This window comes from Trachymyrmex cornetzi, unplaced genomic scaffold (genome assembly GCF_001594075.2).
Source record: "Trachymyrmex cornetzi isolate Tcor2-1 unplaced genomic scaffold, Tcor1.1 scaffold257, whole genome shotgun sequence".
NCBI lineage: Eukaryota > Metazoa > Arthropoda > Insecta > Hymenoptera > Formicidae > Trachymyrmex > Trachymyrmex cornetzi.
The window spans coordinates 595,133-603,500 of NW_017297238.1; positions in this window are offsets into that span (position 1 = coordinate 595,133).

The window sequence follows — 8,368 nt, forward strand, 5'->3', positions numbered from 1 at the left end:
TATATATATATATTATATATATATACACATCATATGTTATATATGTTACCTATAAAGATTTATTACCTATATTTATTACCTATAAAATTTTATTAAACTGAAAAAAATTAATTTTTGAATTTTATTATATGTATATATATATCTGGACATATATAACATTTTAAGATGAAATGGTAATCTCTTATATGTGATAAATTTCTGAAAAATTAAAATTCTACCAGAGTTCTATTATACCGTTCAGGGTTTACTAATTAACGATATCTCTGATAAAAAAGACGTACCGAATACAAAGTGTATCCCCCTTTGCTTTATTTTGATCCTAACACAAAAGAGATCAAATCAATCGACAACTGATCGAGGTCCTGCGCATCCTGCAGTCTCGCTTCTCTGTATTCTCCGTTCAATCGAAAAGTGATGGAGAAGATAGAAAGGTGCGGAATCGCGGTGCAGGTGTCCGATACGATAATATGTCATATCATAATGTCATATCATAATTATGCTGTAATGTATCATGCTAAAGTTATTAAATCGCTTAATTGTTTGCATGCTTCTCTACATTGAGTATCGTAATCAAATATCTATCCATTAAGGATTCATCCTGTGCCTGTAATGATTTTTAACAAACCGAGCATGGTCATCGTAATAAATTATTTTCATATGCAAGATATGGTATCTTTTTATTCACCAATAATAATTTTAATTTATAATAACAGCCAAGCTATTCGCTATTCATTATGATAAATGTTGAATTTGTAGCATCATATTTTAGAAAAAGTAGTATTTACTTGTAAGAAATCGGAGAATGAATACAAGATTATGCTGCGAGTTAAGATAAATTACAGATCACTATGTGCTCGATAAATCGTTTGGTGATTTTTCAAGATTGTATGTGAAGACTAAGTTCGAAGTAGTTGGCGAAGTCGTCTAGTGGCTCGCATTGATTTGTTTACATGAACGCTTTACGATCCGGTCACGTTATATCATAAACGTCGCGGACGTATAAATTGCTTAGCACGTTACGTCAGAACCACACGGGGAAGAGAAAGGATGGTATCAGGTATCTCCCAGACTCCGTTTTGGGTTTGATTTAGACGAGACTTTGTCTTTCTCAATTCCAGCCGGTGTAAAGACTTATTAGAAAAAAAAATCTTGTCGACATTGCGCAATGTCTACCTTCGCATTTTGACGATAACCGTTTTTGGTTAGCTGCACGCGATGTTGTCGCTCGATCACGTGAGGATCCCAACAATTCATTATGAACCCAATGTGAAACAACGTACGCGTCGAAATAACAGCACTCAGGGAATAAACCTGAACCGCTTTCTTGAGAGTGTGCTGTCATGATATGATCACTTGTCTGTAAAAATCGAATAAATGCGTTATTCATTTTCAGATTATAAAGATTGAAGATTTATGCATCTAAACAATATTTTTATTTTAGACTGTATATGTGAAAAACACAATCAATACTAGAAATTTAAACGCCTATTACGGTCGAAGCTGGGGGGATCTTCGTAGCTTTTTTAAATAATTCAATCTTGAATTATTTAAAAAAGCAACGAAGATCCAGCTTTGACCGTAATAGGCGTTTAAATTTTTATGCATCTAATTATCGTTGGATTGTGTGTTGACAAACATAAAGCATTTTCTTAGAGATTTTTTAAAAGTTTTGTAGAACTATATTTACCTTCCTCTCGGACGGAAATATATCATATTACGTATTTTATTGTTAGACACAGTAATAATCTTACATTACTTGTACAAGCATCGATTTTTTTTCCGCCTCGATTGATCGTAGATTTATTTAACAGCTGTCAAGCCTCGACGATCGTCATTAAGTGTGTCTCTGTCTCGCGAAAGGACGTTGATTTTAACAACCATTAATTAAAATATATAGATTCTCGTATCGCGCGTCCAGTGATGTTCAAAAAAAATAGCCGTTTAGCGTGGTTTACAGCAATTAAATTGCCGCATCGTGAGTTAAGTTCGTCGCATGCCCGAGCACGAGAGCGAAATTTTAGGCGGACCAACCGGCCATGGAAATGCCATCCGGATTAATGTTAATGGTAATCGTAATACTCGTAATATCATGTTAAAGGTGAGTCAGTGAAAGCAAATCATCGGTCTCCTGTCCATTGCACAACACGCAAGCGAGCGAGCGTGTCTCTCAGGACTCCTCGGTTCATCCGCAAGATGGAAATGAGGGGGTATCGAATTTAGTGATTCTTCGAAACTTTCTATAGCCATGGCAGAGCTTTGGGAATATAAAATAGGTGGTCATAAATCGATCATAGAGTAGCAAGAGCGTACAGCCAGCAGGTTTCAGACGCTGTTCAAATTTTATTGCTCACGAGATACGATCGCGCGATAATTGCCAATAATTAGTTCGCTCAGTTGCACGATGTACTTATACGTACATATTTTAACTTTGAACACATCTTGCATTCGTAATACGAGCGACTTATTGAAACCTAAATTGCATCTACAAATTGAACGGAGCAGTGTTAGCTCGAAAGGTTAGTTCGATTTCATTCCTAAAAGTAATTGATGCTAATTGAAATATTGGTTGGAAACAAGACGAATATCACAGGATTCCTGCCGATTGCTAGACGTAATTGATCCATGAATTTGGCAATTCTTTTGTGATGTGTTGTGCTTTACGAAGCCGAATGTCATATTATATGAGACCGCGAGTGTAAATTGTGGTGCACACGTGATGCAAGCTGTATGCAAACTGAAAAGTCATTTAAACAATTTCATACGTGAATTAGAGTGAAATATTGTTAAAAACTATAATTGGCAGTTAGTCATCAACATTATTAATGACGACGGTTAACCATGGTAATTAAAACAATCGCATGTCCTATGTACTAAAAAAGATAAAAAAGGCGCTAACAATACGTTCAGCTAAAAAGAAATCTATTGTACCAAATTATAAAATCCAAATGGTACTATTTCTCTTTCTCTAGCTATTTATCTCTTCTTCCTCCCTCTCCAAAATATCCCCTCCCCCTTAACAGAGTTTATATAAAGGGAGTCCTCCGAAGGAACAGCTCAGTATCGGTGCGCTCCTTGCCTCAATGAAGTGAATGGCAAAGTTCACGAAACGTTGACATTAGCAATGGATCACGACATGGTAATAACCCGTAAACCCTTTAACACTCGAAGTGGTACCATCTTTATTGTACCAAATTAAAAAGTAAATCCAAGTGATACTATTTTTATTATTTACTTAACTCTAATGATATGTATTGTTTGTATATAAGATACAATGTAAGATTTTAATGTATTTTTGTATAAAAGATTTGATATCAACAACTGGCGTCAAGTTAAATCCCATATCAAATTAAATAAAGAATGTAATCCTATTTTTAATTTTTATGCAATGAAATCTAAGTATATATCTTTGTATTCCTATTGAAGGATCCTTCTATTCAAATACAAATGGCTTTAATTCTTCTTAAAAGAAATTATGTCATAATTTATTTAAAAATATTTTCTCTTCTCCAACCAAAATAAATTTAGTCTGAACGTTTTACTGAATAAAAATAAAATTTACTATTTATTTCTTTTTTATAACGCACGTTTTACAAAACCAAATTTATTTATCTTAGACCTAATATAATACAACAGCTTCCACAACTTTCACGACTGTATCGGGATCTTAAGTCGTGACGTCACACGTCCAATATGGCCGCCTCAATAAGGATAAGAGGCCGCGCACAATAAAAGGAACAGGGAACAGAGAACAGAGAATAAGAATTTCAACCTATCAGAAATCATGTATGATGTATTGTGGAATACACATGTGTATCTGGAGACACTGGTAGTGTCTCGGCCCTAAGCTGCGCGAAGCGACACTGCCGTGTCTTCTTTACGCGAACCGACGAGTTGTGGTAGATCGAGATTATCGGATCTCAATAACGGCTGAACCGATCGCGTTCTATGTATGCTCAATCGATAGCCACCACACGGATTGTATGATAAAAGTGCTTTTATTTTTTTTCTACGTGCCCTATGAGCGGAGATATCGCGACGCAAAGTCCGGATTTTTTGAACACCTCATTTTTTTTTTTAAGAAACGTCGTTGTCATTATTATTATTGTCATCGTCGACCAGGAGAAAATGTCCATCTCGTTTTTTCGACAATAGAGGGCTTTTGACTTAATCTAGCGATGGCAGCATTGCACGTTCGAACGTGATCAACGGCACATGACGGCTGTGATAATCAGCGATGGCAACATTGTCACATATACGATGTGACGTGTTATAATTAATTAATTGAAATTAAAATTAATAAAATGAATTAAAATAAAATATTAATTATAATTAAAATAAAATATCGAGATTGTCGTTGAAGATCTAGGTATTTACCGCGTCGAGGAAGAGGATGTATAGATATTCAGGAATTAAGCATCTCTCTCTCTCTAGGTGTTCGCCATCGAGGAATTAAGTATCTAGATGTTTGTCGTCGAGGAAGTGGGTGTCTAGGTCGAAGAAATGAGTGTCTAAGTGTTCGCTGTTGGGGAAATGGGTGTCTAGGTGTTCGCCGTTGAGGAAATGAGTGTCTAGGTGTTCGCCGTCGAGGAAGTTGGTGTCTAGGTGTTCGCTATTGGGGAAATGGGTGTCTAGGTATTCGCCGTCGAGGAAATGGGTGTCTAGGTGTTCACCGTCGAGGAAGTGGGCGTCTAGGTGTTCGCCGTCGAGGAAGTGGGTGTTCTAGGTGTTGTCTACATGTTCGCCATCGAAGAAATGGGTGTCTAGGTGTCCGCCGTCGAGAAAATGGGTTCGCCTTCGACAAAGTGGGTGTTCTAGGTGTTGTCTACATGTTCGCCGTCGAGGAAGTTGGTGTCTAGGTGTTCGCCGTCCAGGAAATGAGTGTCTAGGTGTTTGCCGTCGAGGAAATGGTTGTCTAAATGTTCGCCATCGAGGAAGTGGGTATTTAGGTGTCCGCCGTCGAGCATGTGGGTGTCTATATGTCCGCCGTCGAGGAAGTTGGTGTCTAGGTGTTTGCCGTCGAGGAAATAGGCATCTAGGTGTTCGCCGTCGAAGAAGTGGGTGTCTAGGTGTTGTTTTGCCGTCGAGAAAGTTGGTGTCTAGGTGTTCGCTGTCGAGGAAATGAGTATCTAGATGTTCGCCGTCGGGGAAATGGGTGTCTAGGTGTTCGCCGTCGAGGAAATGGGTGTCTAGGTGTTCGCCGTCGAGGAAATGAATATCTAGTCTAGGTGTTCGCCGTCAAGGAAGTGAATGTTTAGGTGTTTGTAATCGAGGAACTGAGTGTCTAGGTGTTCGCCGCCGAGGAAGTGGGTGTCTAGGTGTTCGAGGAAATGAGTGTCTAGGATTTCATTTGCCGCCGGAAAAATGAGTGTCGTGATCAACGCTATCAGTCGGCGGTCTAGGGCGATTGGTGTATAGCAGTTTAATTCGACGCGTTTTTGCATGAAACGAAAGAATCTGGCAGAAGAAAGTGTCGCTCTGCCTCGTGAATCGAGATATTAATCGTTAAAGTTGACAACTATTGGCTTTCTTGAAAAGTATTCTATTCTATCAAATGTTAATTTTCTTCTTTACAGGATTATACTGTAAATAAAATAATGCAGAATATGATTAGATCGCAAGTGTAATGGGGAATGAGACAAGAGAATTCTGATATAATGAAAAATTTTATAAAATATGTATTTAATAATTAATGAATCCATCCAGAAAACGTCAAGAAGATTTTTTTCAAATGGAATTTACGAAAGGATGTTTGAAACAAAGTTTGAAACATTTTCGTCGGTTTTTGACGTGCTGGGGCGTCCAGAGCGAGGTTCATTAACATTTTCTCGGCCCTCTTGGAATAACTTATACCATTTATAAACATTTTTTTTGCTCAAAGTTGACTCACCGTACGCCACTGTCAACATTTCAAGAGTTTTTGAACACTTAATACCATTTTTTATACAAAAATTAATACAAACTCTCTGCTCCATTATTTTCAACAGCAAAAAATCGCCGAGCACGCAAACACGAGTCTAACCTTTATGCCTCTCACATAAAAACAACACATGCTATATAGTCAACACTGTGAACATATGATCGTGACGAGTGTACCAACACAACAAAAAAAAATTTTGAAATTAGAGTGTACAGAGCGCGCGAAATTCAAAAAGTCACCTTACTTTTTGATCACACCTCGTATTATATGTAATAAACACAAGTAATATTATATTTTATTCCTCCCGCAAATTACCTAATTATTATTATATATTTTTTTACGATTTGGGACAAAATTTGAGACTTTCTCAAATTCACGTATGGTTTACATCTCTGTTTAACTGCAACGAATTTGTTAACTAAGTTAGGAAACAATAATGAAAAAATTCCACAATACATGATTTCTGATAGGTTGAAATTCATATTTTCTGTTCTCTGTTTCCTGTTCCTTTTATTGTGCGCGGCCCCTTATCCTTATTGAGGCGGTCATATTGGACGTGTGACGTCACGACTTAAGATCCCAATAGCTCAATTGTATATAAGTATACACACGCTGGATACTTTTACTCTAGCAGAAACATTTCTTATTTTTCTTATTCTAAATATTACATTCATATTTTGACTATTATGTTATTATATCGAGATTTACGTTATTATATTATTATATCGAGATTTACGTTATTATGTTATTATATCGAGATTTACGTTATTTTATTATTATATCGAGATTTACGTTATTATGTTATTATATCGAGATTTATGTTATTATATCGAATGTGGAACATCTATCGAACGTCTGTCTAAATCTAATTAAACAATTATCAGACTACTGTTGAATGTATGTTGAATGTTTATTTTGAAGAAGCATGGCATCAATCATCATTTAATATTTTGTAATGACGGCGTGGTTGTCGCACGATTTAGCCATATATGTATATTAAAAAACGAATACGTATAAATAGTTTACGCGCAAACGGAAGTTATGCAGGATGGATCGACCTGCTTCCATGCTTCATATTAATGTATAACGCATGAAAGCTCTAATCACCCTTTTTGCAGTGTAACTCCATATGCAAACGACACGTCTGTAACTATATTGTCTAAATATTTTATATCTGTAATTCCAAATTTTTTTCGTTGAAGAGCGCCGTGTTTAACGTAATAGCTCAGACGAATTCGACGGTTCGCTGGATACGCAAGGATAATGCATGGTAAAATTAAATTTTTTTTATTGAGACTTCCTAGTGACCTTTAGTGGCATTCAAACCTTGGATCTTTGGAATATGAATCTTCTGTTTTACGTGCTATATAATTTTTTTTCAATTGATAGATGTGTTACTTATATTGTCTATTTATGTTATAACCCAGTCATATGCCCTAATAGCACATGATATTCTGCATATCATTCTATACTAATTATGTGATCATCTCTAACGAACTGAGATTAAGGGGGTCGCCTCATGTAACCGGTTCAAAAAATTGAAAAAATTTTTTTTGCTTTAATCGATAGTAGTAAATGTAGAAAATATATTCCCAAAGTTACAGAACGAAATTCGAATAAGTTAGGAAGCTACAGTCCATTTATGATGCACAGATACTAACTACTACGCAGATACTAAAAACTTTAAACGCGTTTTTCTCGAAACTAGTTGTTTGAAACTGGCGGGAAAGATAACTAAAAAATTATTCGATCGATCGAGTTGTCCCTGTGTACACATATTGTTTAATGTCATAATTTGTCGATGAACCTATAAATTTAGTAAAATAACTAATTAAAACAATTGTTATTGCATAAATAAATTGAAATTTTTGGGATCAAAATCGCATGTATGTCTTTAAAGTGCCGCCATTTTGTTAATTTTCAACTTTTAACTTATTTTTTAGGATCATCGACAAATTATACTGTCATACAAAATAAGAAACCATTTTATTTTTTTGTTTTAGACAAACACAAAAGGCGTTAGATTTCCTACCGATTTACGATTCCGGCGACGAGGTTGCGTCAACATTTATTTAGAAAAGTTACAAAATGAACTATATTGAAATAAAAAAATGTTTGTTGTACTCTTTAATATATGTAATAAAACACCAAAAATTTTTTAAACGATCCATTGCATAAACTTTAAAAAACCTTAAAAAAAAATTCCTAAAAATAACCTTTTTAACGGTTTACATGAGGCGACCCCCTTAACGCAACAATATCTCATACAGTATCATTCCGTTTTCTTTCGCACGTATACGCAATTCCTGTTCCGGTCTCTTCCCGCCTGTTGCATCGAAAGATATACGTACCACAAAACCAGTTACGTATATACTATTTTCAGTGAATAACGATACGCAGCCTTTCTATCAAGTTTTCTCACACAACGTGAATTCCTATTAGCAAAATCAT